This window comes from Rhyacophila brunnea, unplaced genomic scaffold (assembly GCF_057557595.1).
Source record: "Rhyacophila brunnea isolate RB1 unplaced genomic scaffold, BYU_Rbru_1.0 scaffold_16, whole genome shotgun sequence".
Classification (NCBI taxonomy): Eukaryota; Metazoa; Arthropoda; class Insecta; order Trichoptera; family Rhyacophilidae; genus Rhyacophila; species Rhyacophila brunnea.
Genome location: NW_028232816.1, coordinates 12,926,675 through 12,939,986, shown reverse-complemented (window position 1 = coordinate 12,939,986; position 13,312 = coordinate 12,926,675). Strand labels below are relative to the sequence as shown.

The window sequence follows — 13,312 nt, the reverse complement described above, 5'->3', positions numbered from 1 at the left end:
TACGCAAACTGGTGACAGTATTTCTAACTCACATCTAATACTCACTGTTAGACAAAGGTTAGTTCCTAAGAGCGCGATGCAGAACTGTCTGGATTAACTTGTTAATAAATACCATCCAGAGTTGCTATTTTAGGCATGCTTTGATCGTATTTTAAATGATTTCGTTCTGGGACACTGCCTTACTCCGTTATACCTGCTATATTTATAATCTTATATAACACAATCTTACGAGTGTAACAGATTCTATCAAAGGGTTTTTTACAATACATAGATATATTTTAAAGAACCTTTACTTAGTCTCATATTAGTGGCGAGGAGTCTGGGTAGCTGTTAACATCTGACATAAATAGTGCAAACTAAACTTTGTCAGTCATATGTAGGTATTTGTTTTCATTTAACTAAGTTATTTGCAGATGGTACTGGCTAGTTTTTAAACTTCAATTAAGCCCTGCTTAACCAAATCATAATAGTTTAGGTATGCTATGAGCGATCCGACAAAAATAGTGCACACTTTTCAGTCATACTTATTTTATAGATAAACGAATATTTAATGACTATTTGCTGTTATGGCTTGGATTAGGCTAGGTTTAATTGAATTTTAAAAACAAACAAACACTATCTACATACTGTAGTATTAGTGCAATGAAAACAAACCTTTTTGACTGAAAAAGTTTAGTGTGCACTATTTATATGTCACCTTTTTAATTTGTTTTGATAAATGCATGTTGTATGAAGATTATTTTTTAGTTGAAAATGTCCCTCTGAGGCGGACGAAACCGGTCCAGATATAATTAATAAAAGTAGATAAAGTACTATAAAAATTTGCGTTTTAATAACTTAAATTAATAATACAATGCATTTCTACCATGCATTGACAGTTAACACAATTAACACACAGTTAACACAAAAGAAAGTAATTAATTAATAAACTATTTTTCATTAAACGCAATGTGCATGCATGTCCTACATAAAAATGTTACTTTTAATAATTTTTAAGTAAATTTTATTAATAACTTTTGTTATTCAACGAATAAATCGCTAGATTTGAAGCTGTATCATTCAAATATTGACATCAGTTAGTAATTTAGGTAATTGATACTTTGAATCAAAACACAAAAGTCGACTGTCAAAAAATAACGCTATTTGTGAATCACTTAAAAATGTAAAAACTGCTAGTCAATTTCGACGTAATTAGTTAAAATGCATAATATGGTTCAATTATTGGTGAAGCACATTGACAAGAATCCATTGGATGCCGGTCGTGTCCGTATGAACATCATATTTTTTTCCGGAAGGTAGGTATAATAAATATAATTTGAAGTGTTTTCAAACTTTGTAAGTATGTACATTTTATTCTTTAGATTTTCAACAACTTGTGTCGTAAATTAACAATTTGTTATGTTTTTTCCGACCATGTCCGATGCTAATAGGATCATATGGGCCTCCACAGAGTAGAGGTTTGTATTAACAGATTTTTGTTTTTTACGAGAAATGGATGTCAGCCATTTGCTCAACCCATTAGGTCCATACCATGACTCACACACAAATTGAAAAAGAATATGTGTACTTGCCAGACCCAGGATTCGAACCTGAGACCCACAGCATGATACTCCAACGCTTAAGCCGCGTTATATATATTATTTAATATCACTTGAATGCTACGTATTCGCCTATTTTACATAATTATATCAGTTTAACTGTAGTTTTGTCACACCGCTTACTAGTTTTACTGCAATTCGTGCAAATGGCAAGTGAAAGTTTTTGATGAGTCAACAACAGCAATACGAATAAATGCAGAATACAGTAAACAAATTTTAATCGGCTCGTTGGTCTAGGGGTATGATTCTCGCTTTGGGTGCGAGAGGTCCCGGGTTCAAATCCCGGACGAGCCCGTGTTTTTTGGTTTACATTTTTGTTAGAAATTAAATAAAGAACATTAATTCTTTACAGTAACTAGGGGCGTAGATGGATTTTTGACAGATATATAGATTCTCACGTGCAGTAGAGACATTGATTTTATTATTTTTTTCCACCCATATTATTTAATTTTTTGGAAGGTTTGGCTTTGAGAATAAGTTTTTTTTATTTGCCTTTTCCGTCTGATAACATTCTCAATATCATAAGTATTTCAGATGTGTGTGTTATAAAGTCTGATTGATTCGAATGTCTTCATTACTAGACTTCGAAACATGCATTTAGTGTTATATGTGACTGCTCTAACCTTGAATTTATACGCCATAGTTGAGTGGCTGAGGATTAATATAATTTAAAAAAATATTTCGAACCAGTTTTTACAATTTTCCATTGTATGTGAAAAGTTATAAGTATTTTACTCAACGTTTGGTCACATTACAATATTGACACTAATACACATAATAATGAATATTACAGTCATTTACAATTTATATAACAACAATGTGCGATTAATTTGACGGAGGTATTGGACATGTCAATAGAAGACGAATAAAACATAAAAATAGTAATATTTTTACTTGAAATAGTAATAAATTATCATTTAAAAACAAGACCTTGATTATAGAATGTTGAAAACAATTACGTATAATTTACAATCGCCTCATATATCACCGGATCACCTGTATTCGTTAAATCATCATTTAAATAGTCACAGGTAAATTTTATAAATCAATGCATGTATTATTATTTTCATATATTTCAGAATAATAACAAGTAAATAAAAACCCCTAAAAAAATGAACCCAACCATTTACGTATTTGAATCACATTGTAGATTTTATAAACCCATAGTTTTTGCCATATTAAAATATTTAGTTTTAAAGATTTGTATTATGTTATAATTTAAATACAATATGTCTTTCTGTGTATTTGCAAAATAATTGGAATATTACATACTTTACGGTTGATGAGGCTTATCGTAATTTGTCTAAAAGATTATGCATGACCGTAAACTTTTTTAAAACATCATACATTAAGGTCAAACGTATGCGGGGTTCCAATTTTAGAGATTTTATGCTATACATTTCAAGTCGTAAATTATTGTCGATAAAAAGATAGACATCTTTATTATGTAATATCACGACACGCGTATTAACGAAAGGGAAGCCATAATTCTTTTTGATAATAATAATTCATAATTTAAAACCATTTAAAAATAGGCTACATTTTAAACTGTTCGAGGTTTGGTTGTGTTTATATTATATCTCGGACAGCAGGTGTCCATAGACGGAAGCATGCACGATGAAATTGCTCGAAGAACAAAGCTGGGATGGAGTGCTTTCGGACGTCTGAATAGTATCTTCAAAAGTGACCTACCAATGTGTCTTAAGCGTAGGGTGTTCGACCAATGTGTGCTACCCGTGCTCACATATGGCTGTGAGACGAGGACCCTCAACACGAGAGATGTCCAAAGGCTAAGAGTCACACAGCGAGGCATGGAGAGGTGTATGTTGGGCATCACGCGAAAAGACCGTAAGAGAAACGAATGGGTTAGGAAGCAGACAGGAGTACGCGATGTAATAGACGTTGCCAGACAGCTGAAATGGAGATGGGCGGGGCACATTGCTCGCCGAAAGGACGGCCGCTGGAAAAATGCCGTCATCCAGTGGTACCCAAGGAGCACAAAACGGCCACAGCGTCGCCCTAAAAACTGCTGGATTGACGAACTGGTAAAGTTCAGCAGAAACACGTGGCAGCGAACGACACAGGATTGAGAGAGTTGGAAGAAGCTTGGCGGAGGCCTTCATCCAGCAGTGGATTGAACCCGGCTGATGATGATGATATTATATGGGTGGTCACAATAATTAAGGATCGAGTCCATCAAAATGGATCCTGAGATATTTGGACCTAAAGTTAAGACTCATTTTGTAAAATTCTGGAATGTTTTCACTGTATATACTTACCATATTTTGATTGTACATGGATCAATTTAAATAAATAGTCGAAAAATAAAGTATATTCAGGCATTATTAATATTAGATAATTAATGTTAGCATATACCTCTTTTTACTGCTGACATGATCCACATTCAATTTGATCTCTTATCAATACTATTATTGCCATTTATGCGGAAAATGGTAGAGCTACGATTGTGATATTAACACACAATATAGAAATCTGTTTTATCTAGCCATTGAAACGAAAAAATCGAATTTTATGAAAAATGACAGTGTGTCGTATGTACGATATTGTATAAAACGAGTGAAGTACACATTTAAACTTTAAGTATCATCGCATATTTTACCTTTTAATCTTTTCAAAGCAAAAACTTGGCTGCATAAATAACGATATTATATTGTATATAAATCTTCTTCGAGGCTTGTAACACAAATGCTTTACATTTTTATCTTTAAATATGGTTTTGGTTCAATTATTATCATTTGAATATACATAATTTCAAAACATCTCATGCATATATGGAACCAGAAAAAATCATTTTGTAGAAAAACAACGACACCGGACGGGACTTGAACCTGTATCTGCTGGATTCGCGCCAGTATGCTTTTCCAATTCAGCTACAGGCATCTTACTAAATTAAAACGATTTAAATTAGTAGTTGTTACATGACATGCTAATCGAATTGCGTTATAATGTTGGCTATCGGTTTTAGTATAATAACCCATTTGCTGAGTCCAACGCAACTGGTGCGTTGCCCATCAGGTGGCCATTAGATATAATTAGCATGTTATTTAAATGTGGTGATTAAATATTAATTAAAAGTTTTGCAGCGAATGGGTAGGTACCAATTGATTCTTTAATTACTAACCGACATCGTGGATTACTCCATTATTTAGTTTTTATAACGTACTTAGATTTGCTAATAATTTTTAATAAAGACACAAGATTTGACAATGTTACATTCTATATATTGAATATACATAATTTGAAAACATCTCATGTATATACATATTAGAAAATATCATTTTGTAGAGAAAATAGATTCCCGACGGGACTTGAATCCATATTTGCTGGATTAGATTAATGATTTTTCTAGTGTGTATATGAATATGTTTTAAAATGATGTATTTTCAATGTTAAATTCTCAAATCTTGTGCCTTATTTGTTGAATACAAAGAAACAGTTTATTAAAAAAAAATATTTGAAAATGGAAATTACAACATGTATGTTTGTATTATTGTAAAATATACGTAAACATCGATAAAATCGTGTTATATATTTGACATCATACGAAAGCTCTCGTGCAGCGAAAGCTTTCCCAAGAACCTTATTATATTATCAAAAGGAAGTCTTGTGCCTGTTTAATAATAACACGAGTAAATTTACTTACTTGCCAAGCTAAATTGTTAACACTACCGACTTCCGCAATATCCGGTGGCGTTTTTGCAGCGAAATGAAACTCGGAGAAAACCGGAAGTATATTTTCAAAGTGCATTCGTGTTATTTATACTACCATATTTGGATGCAAACGTGTTTAGATATTTCAACGTCTAGCTTGTTATATAGTCTAGTCTAAATTTATTTTACGTTTGATCTAGGTCGTTTTTCAACTGGACGTTATGAGAAAATGCAGAGCGTCCGAGATTCACACTGATAATAATATTTTATGCAACTATCTAAAGTTAGGTAGCTGTTTTAAAATAAATAAAAGAATACAGATTATTTTATCAAGTTGATTAAAGTTCTCTGCGCACTAGCAACACTGTATCATTATACTAAAATTAATAAACAATCTTCAACAATAAAATTTAGTAAAAAAATACCATGCGGTTCATATAGAATCTCAAACTTTTCTGTTAATATTTGTCTACCCCAATGCTGAGGGTACCTCCATGTAAGCTGTTAAGATTCGAAATAAATAGTGCACTAAACTGTATCAGTCATTCTTATTTATTTTTGTTGAATTAAGAATACATTTTATTATTACAGATAGTGTACGTTAGTTTTTTTAAATTCATTAGGCTCTGCTCAACCAAACCATAATCGATACCAAATATTATTCTATTTATAAAATATCCATACATGGTTTAATGATAAAGATTTATAGATAAATGAATATTTTTTTACTATTATCTAATATGGCTTGGATTAGGTAAGCATGGTTTAATTGCATTTTAAACACTATCTTATTTTTATATTTACCTCAGATCTTAACAGCCTACCTCCATCTTAACAGAGTACCCCAACCATTATCTCTCCTAATATAAATGCTTTCGTATTAAAAATACTACTATTAAACTGAGAGTATTTAAAAATATTTGAATTTAAATTCTAATTGATTTCAGTTTTGTTCTACAGATTTCATTAGTCATTTTTGCAACCCAGGTTTCACCTTTTGGCATCTTTAGCCAGTGTGAACACTCTTCAATGGCAAATAAATAGCTGATAATGCATATAATAGTTAATTACTATTTATTTACCAACTTAATACATTAAAAGATCGCAAAATATTAGAACTAAGTAAATAAGTGAGGATGTAGAAAATATGTAGCAGTGGGATTTTTTGAGACGTTTAGAAAGTACCATCCCTAAATATACATACTAATAATACGTCAGATATACAACTAGAGAAAGGGAGTTAGTGAAACTTTATACAACTTAGGTAATGATAGATTTATAAATGATAAAATATAAAATAAACAAATATATAATGTATATATACGATAATGTCGTGGGGTTACTGGTTGAAAGTTAATAAGTCGATAATTTAGATATTTAGAGTTAACAATAGATTGATTAGGTGTCTATATAATATAAATATGTATGCTAGAAAAAATTCAAGGTTATCCGATATATTATAGAACATGCACATAGAGCACAAGTAATTACTATTATGCCTGATTTAGAGAGCATGTCAAACATAAAATTGCAATTACTTCAGAACATGATTTAGAGACTTACTAACCTTTGGCAGAAACCCCACAATATGTGGAATGTTCCATAAGTAGATAAAAAAATTACAGCTACATGTATCATCCAAATGAATATGACGCAATAAAAAATACAGTATAAAGTTGATACTATAGTAGTTTTTGTGTTAAAGTTTGACAATACTTTTCAATAATAATTTACTGAGTAATTAATGATGGTCTGCAACAAATGGGGTCTACATCTGAATACTGAAAGGACAAAATACATAAGCAAGTCCCCGTAATTAAATGGAGTGCCCTTTGAGAGAGAATATTCTACACTCTGCATTATATTATTATCATTGAATTGAAATTCTGGGTTGAGAAAGCATTAGTAAGTTTTCCACATATGAAGAAAATACTATGTAGTCTAGAATTTGTATGAATGAAAATGGTAAGATTCGATGTCTCTTCGGTGTTGCTATACAAAGTGACCCGCTGTTACTACAATCAGAAAACTTGACGCTTTCAAAATGCATGCTCCGTATTAGCTGGAAACATAAGGTCACAAATGTCGAGGTGATGTCAAGGGTGAAATAGAAATAATCAGTGAAGTAAAAACTAAAAAGTCGCTGTACTGTTAAAATGGCAATGGGCTGAAATTACGCTCGGTCAACAGATAACCGCAGGAAAACTACAGTCATGCAGCCGCAAGGCCACCCTAAAACCTATTAAATCAATGAACTACAAACATAAAAGAGTAGAAAAATTAGAACAGGTCCTCATCATTCAGTGCATTAACTTTAATCCGATCGTTGATAATGAGTGACAGTAAATAATAAAAAAAATAGCAAATAAAGTATATAGTTTTCACGAAAATCAGGCGTAGAATATATGTTTTGTTTTTAACAGTAAAATGAGTTTGACATGCGAATATATTAGTAAGTATATAATATTTATTTATAGTGTTTATTAATATTGACATTGAAGTTATCTAAACAAACCACTTCCGGTTTTAATCGAGGGTATCACGGAACCCTACGTTTGGATGTAGAGCATCAGTATATTTTTTTATGACTTGGAATGTCTCAGGAGCAGTTACTCAAGACTTAAATCTAAGTATTTAAGTAAAACGTACCATGGGAATATAAGAAAAGGGATCAGGAGAATAGGAACACATAGAAAAAAAATGGAAAATACAAAAGCTATTAATTTCTTTAATTGTGTTAACTGTCAATTCATGGTGGAAACGCATTGTATTAATAATTTTAATAAAACACATTTTTTTATATTAAATAATTGTACCGTTTATTAAAAAAGTGGATTCAATACAAATAATTGAAGGGTTGAAAGTCTATAGGGTCTAAGTGCCAAAAAATTCTTTTACTTCAATACAATATGCCAAGCCTAATGATATTCTTTTATTCTTCCTTTGTTTATTTTATCTTTAGAATTGTGTAAACTTATCATATTATACCGATGTTTTTCTGTAACTTTGTAAAAATAAAAATGTAAGTTTTCATAATTATATGAATGGTTTTATTCTATTTTTTTTCTTATATCTCAGTTTCACATTTTTGGCACTTAGACCCTCAACGTTAGACGCTCAACTCTTCAATTACTGTGTTTTATTAAAATTATTCAAACAAAAGTTTACAAAAGAGATCTTCAAGTTGACAGTTGACGCCGTAATTGTTACAGCCGTTACAACCATTATAACCGTTACAGCAAAATTGGCCTTTATGGTGACCAAGTTGGACGGTCCGATGGGTTCAACAGCTGGTTTAACCGACTTGAGTAGCTATTAATTTTCCATACACATTTTAATACATTCCCAGAGGATGTGGTTTGCACAATGTATTTGTCGGCCACATAAATTTATATACTCCCTGCCGCATGAATATATTTATATTGACAATAAATTTGATATTCGGATTTAAAAAAAAAATGGCAATGACGTTTTGATTGCCTACGTAATTAGTAAAGGTTTGTATCTGCATGCCGCCTAAATTTTAATTTATTTTCAAAACAGATGTGGATAACAAAATGTGTTAGATTCTTCGAAGTAGTTATGTAGGTTCTGCGAATAAATAAAATAGAACATTACATTGAAAAATGTTTTATTCTGTCGATTTTATTTTTCACCGTAAGCAACGTCAGACGTTTCCTTTATACAATTAGATAAACTTCAAAGTAAACATGGTTGTAGAAGCCAAACAACGCATTCTACAAGAGCAAGGAGAGGAAAAATGCATTGGTCTGTGAACAGTATACCAATATTGTCTGAGTTGCCACTTAAAACACCAGCAAATATAAATTTGAAACACGTTGGGTAGACTGAGGTGTCATTCGATTTATTTTAGTGCAGCTTTACTCAGATTTTGATTATTATATTATTGTTTTATTGTATTAAAACAATAACTTATTCTAATAACTTAAATTCATTGTTGTTTTAAACTGTTGCATATTATACGGATGTTTAAAACAACAAAATTAACTTCATGTTAATATATTTTGTTTGTTGCTCAGAATTTGGAGCAGAGCTATTATATATTAAATTATTATTATTAGTTGCTAAAGAAAAAAATGTTGAATTGTTTATTGATTCTTTTAAGGATTCCTTTTCATATTGATGAATACACTTTTTAATTTTTAATTGATTTAATATTTAAGTATATTATTTTATTCGAGTAATATGTACTCACTAATGATACGTACGTAATAAGGTTAGGTACATAATTGTCTGCAATGCTCCACGTACAACGTATAATTTTGTCATCTCTTTCCGCTAAGAAAGCTCACGGCGAACTATGCTACGGTGAAATGTAATACGTAGAGCATACGTTTTATAACTCTTTACTATACTGACACGCCTCTTTGCCAGATTACCTCACATAAAATTAGATTAAATGATAATTACTTGTATTATATGAAATACATATTAATGTAACACCTACGATGGCCGCGCGGCTTAAGCATCGGCCTATAGCGTCGTGGGTCCCTGATTCGAATCCTGAGTCTGGCAAGTACACATATTATGTTTCAAATTGTGTATGAGTCAGAGAATGGACCTAATCGGTTGAACAAGTGGCTGACATCCATTTCTCGTGGAGACCATATATTTATGATCTTATTAGGATCGGACATGGTTGGAGAATATATGTAGTAATAAAAAAATAGACAGATAATAATATGTAAAAATATATTTTTAGAATATATTACATAATTTATGAAGCATATACTCTACAATGTACATGCAACCCGATTTAATATGATGATGATGATGACAATAGATAGGTAGGCGAGTAAGAAATTTCAATTCTTTTATTTTTAATTCGATTTTACAAAATAATTATAATTTCATAAATATTTGGTGACATAAACATTTTTTTCAAATTACGTGACGAAAAGGACATTCAAAAAATATTTTCATTTGAACGAATTATTCACAAAAAAAAACAATTCAAGTAAAAAGAATTCAGATTTTTCTTCGAATTGCTTCCTTTTAAATATTTATCTGCTTTCGTGACGTTATTATTTGAAATTTTAAGTCACCCAACTGTAACTAAAGAGTCGAACGAGAAAATAAAATACTCTTTATAAGGCAAATTACTTTTTAAAATATCAATCGAAGTATTTTCTCCTTTATTGTTTTAATCAAATTGTCAATAAAAGGATACACTTAATTTCACTTTCACAAGTTTCAAAAGGACTACTGTTATTTTCTTTATTTTTCTTATTCTTTAATATTTAAGTATAAGTTATTTTTAAGTTTTTGATTAAATGAAGATCGTTTTTCGAAGCCTTCCTTATTATTTCTCTCCACTGACGCTGCATAATTTAGTTTTTTGATGTATGGTTATTCTCATTATCCAAAGAAAGATCTACGATACAAAATGTAGTAGAAGAAGTTACATTTAAAACCTCTTCTCAATCCTCTCAATACTTTATGTTTTTGTTAAACCATTTGCTTCCTCATTTTTCTGGATTCCAATTTGAAAAAGATATTATATTACCACGTTTTTCTTAGCTCGTATTATTGTTTGCCCGGTGGTTGTTTATCCAGTATAAATTTTGCAATCGATTTTTAACTAACTTCCCAACTAGCTAGACATTTGAAACATTTAGAATATATCAGAATACAATGCCAATGCATTATTTTAATACTTTTAGCCATCTTTAAGAAGAATTGAATTCATTTTCAGTTAATTCTGTATGAAAAGTTATTTCGGAAGAAATCCGTAATCCAATCCACTATTATTGGTTGCTAAGGGCGTGGTCCTAGCAACTTAATTATTAATATATACGTGCGTTACTATAGAAATCAAAATGACATTTCAGTATTCTATATTTGTTTGTTTGTTGCAAAATAGCAAAAAAATGATTTGTTGACAATTATTGCCTTATTTGTCCTAAATTATTATTACATAGAATTGTCAAGTTTATATGATTCAACAGAAAATTTAAAAACGTGGTATATAAAAAGTTCTTTTTCTCTTGTAATTATTTATTATTGGTTCTACATGTATGAAGACAACTAAACAGTGAGGGTATTATTGTAATCAGACTGATCAAATACATTGATATTCCCTAAAGTTCTATCGGTGACTATGTACGGTGTATAATTTACAATTTTGACTAAAATGTGACTTTGTATTCTTTATTTTCTGTAGTGCAACTATTCGTTTTTAATGGTATTTTCTCTTTATTGATTCTACACCCTGGTGAATACATATTACTACTATATTGGCTGACTCTAGTGGATTTTTTTTAAAGGAATTGCATTCTTTATCCACTAACTTAAAAATGTGTATTTTCCAAATGACGTCAATATTTAATGACTTAATAAATAGTAAATAGTACTATTTCAATCATAGCATTACTATCCCTAAAATTTATATTATGTTATTATGTTGTATAATATTTTTGAGACAGCACCATTTTTAGGTAAACGGTTATAGAGCGATTGGACGTATACCGGGAAAGTAACCGTATACAGAAATTTGTACATAAACAGTTCACTGCAGGACACTTATTTGTGCGCCACAGTACGTGAAACATGAGTTCGTGTAACATTTAATCAAATGACGAGTTCTTCGTTGAACATTTCACCGTGGAGTATATTTGTACGTATGCTACAACATGTGGAAGATGTCTTTACTAGGTTAGGTTAGGGTTAATCTAATTGGAATAGTACTATTTGCAAACTATCGCCACATTTTGTAAGATACGTACAAATGTATTCCACGGTGAAATGTTCCACGAAGAACTCGTCAATTGATAAAATGTTATACGAACACATGTTTCACGTAGTGCGGCGCACGAATAAGTATCCCACGATGAACTGCATACGTAGAACTTACATGTAACCGAAAGTAAAATAATTAAAGTTATAATTTATACATACTATATACACACACATGATAATATATATTATATATAATAGTAGCGAAGGGTTGAGGTAAGCTGTTAATATCCGCCAAAAATAGTGCATATTATTAAACTCTGTTAGTGATTCGTATTTGTTTTTATTGAACTAAGACTACAATTTTATTATTTACAGATGGTGTAAATTAGTTTTTAAAAACCAGTTAAATCCTGCCTAAAAACAAACCATAATAATTTTGGTATCCTTTGGGCAATACGACAAAAATGTGCACACTTTTTCATTCATACTTATTTGTTTTCGTTGGATTAAGAATACATATTACATATATTGTCATTTTTTTTTTAAATCCATTAAGCTTTGCCTACACCATACTATAATAGTATAATAGATAAACAATATTATTCTATCTGTAGACTATCCAAAGTTATGTATGATAAAATTGCACAATTTTAGACATTTTATACATAAACGAGTATTTTTTGACTATTATCGACAATGGCTTGGTTTCGCTGGGTTTAATTCAATTTTGAAAACTAACCAACATCCATCTGTAAATTGTATATATTATATATGTATATATATATATTGATGGTGAAGGGTAGAGCTAGGCTGTTAAGATCCGACATAAAATAGTGCACACTAAACTTTGTCAATCGAACTAAAACTACAATGTGTCGATTGTGTTGTTTTTTAGTTTTTAAAATCCAATTAAACCGTGCCTAATCCAAGCCATAGTAGATAATAGTCAAAGAATATTTTTTATCTATTATGGTTTGGTTCAGGCAGGGGTAATATGAATTTTAAAAAACTAACACCATCTGCAATTTGTACTCTTAGTTCAATGAAAAAAATTAAGTATGACTGACAAAGTTTACACTATTTTTGTCGGAACTCCATAGTCTATCTCCACTATGAATTTAGAATACTTATTACAGATGGTTTTTTTTTTAATTCATTAAGCCCTCCCTGTCTATACTAAATTATAATCGATACAAAATATTTGTATATCTATAAAATGTCTAAAATTTTGTATGGTCTAATGGCATAATTTCAGATATTTTATAGATAAACGAACATATTTTGACTATTATCTACCACGGCTTGGATTAGGCAGGGTTTAATTGAATTTAAGAAACCAACCA

General features: G+C 30.6%; 1 protein-coding gene and 1 non-coding gene across 2 annotated transcripts in view; one reads left to right on the top strand and one right to left on the bottom strand.

Annotated features, from left to right (window-relative positions):
* NaCP60E (Na channel protein 60E) overlaps positions 1–13,312 on the bottom strand; it is a 294,537-nt gene that overhangs the window by 258,553 nt on the left and 22,672 nt on the right. The gene's annotated exons all lie outside the window — the stretch shown is intronic.
* Positions 1,821–1,892, top strand: TRNAP-UGG (transfer RNA proline (anticodon UGG)). The gene has a single exon. It is a non-coding gene; the product is annotated as a tRNA-Pro (tRNA).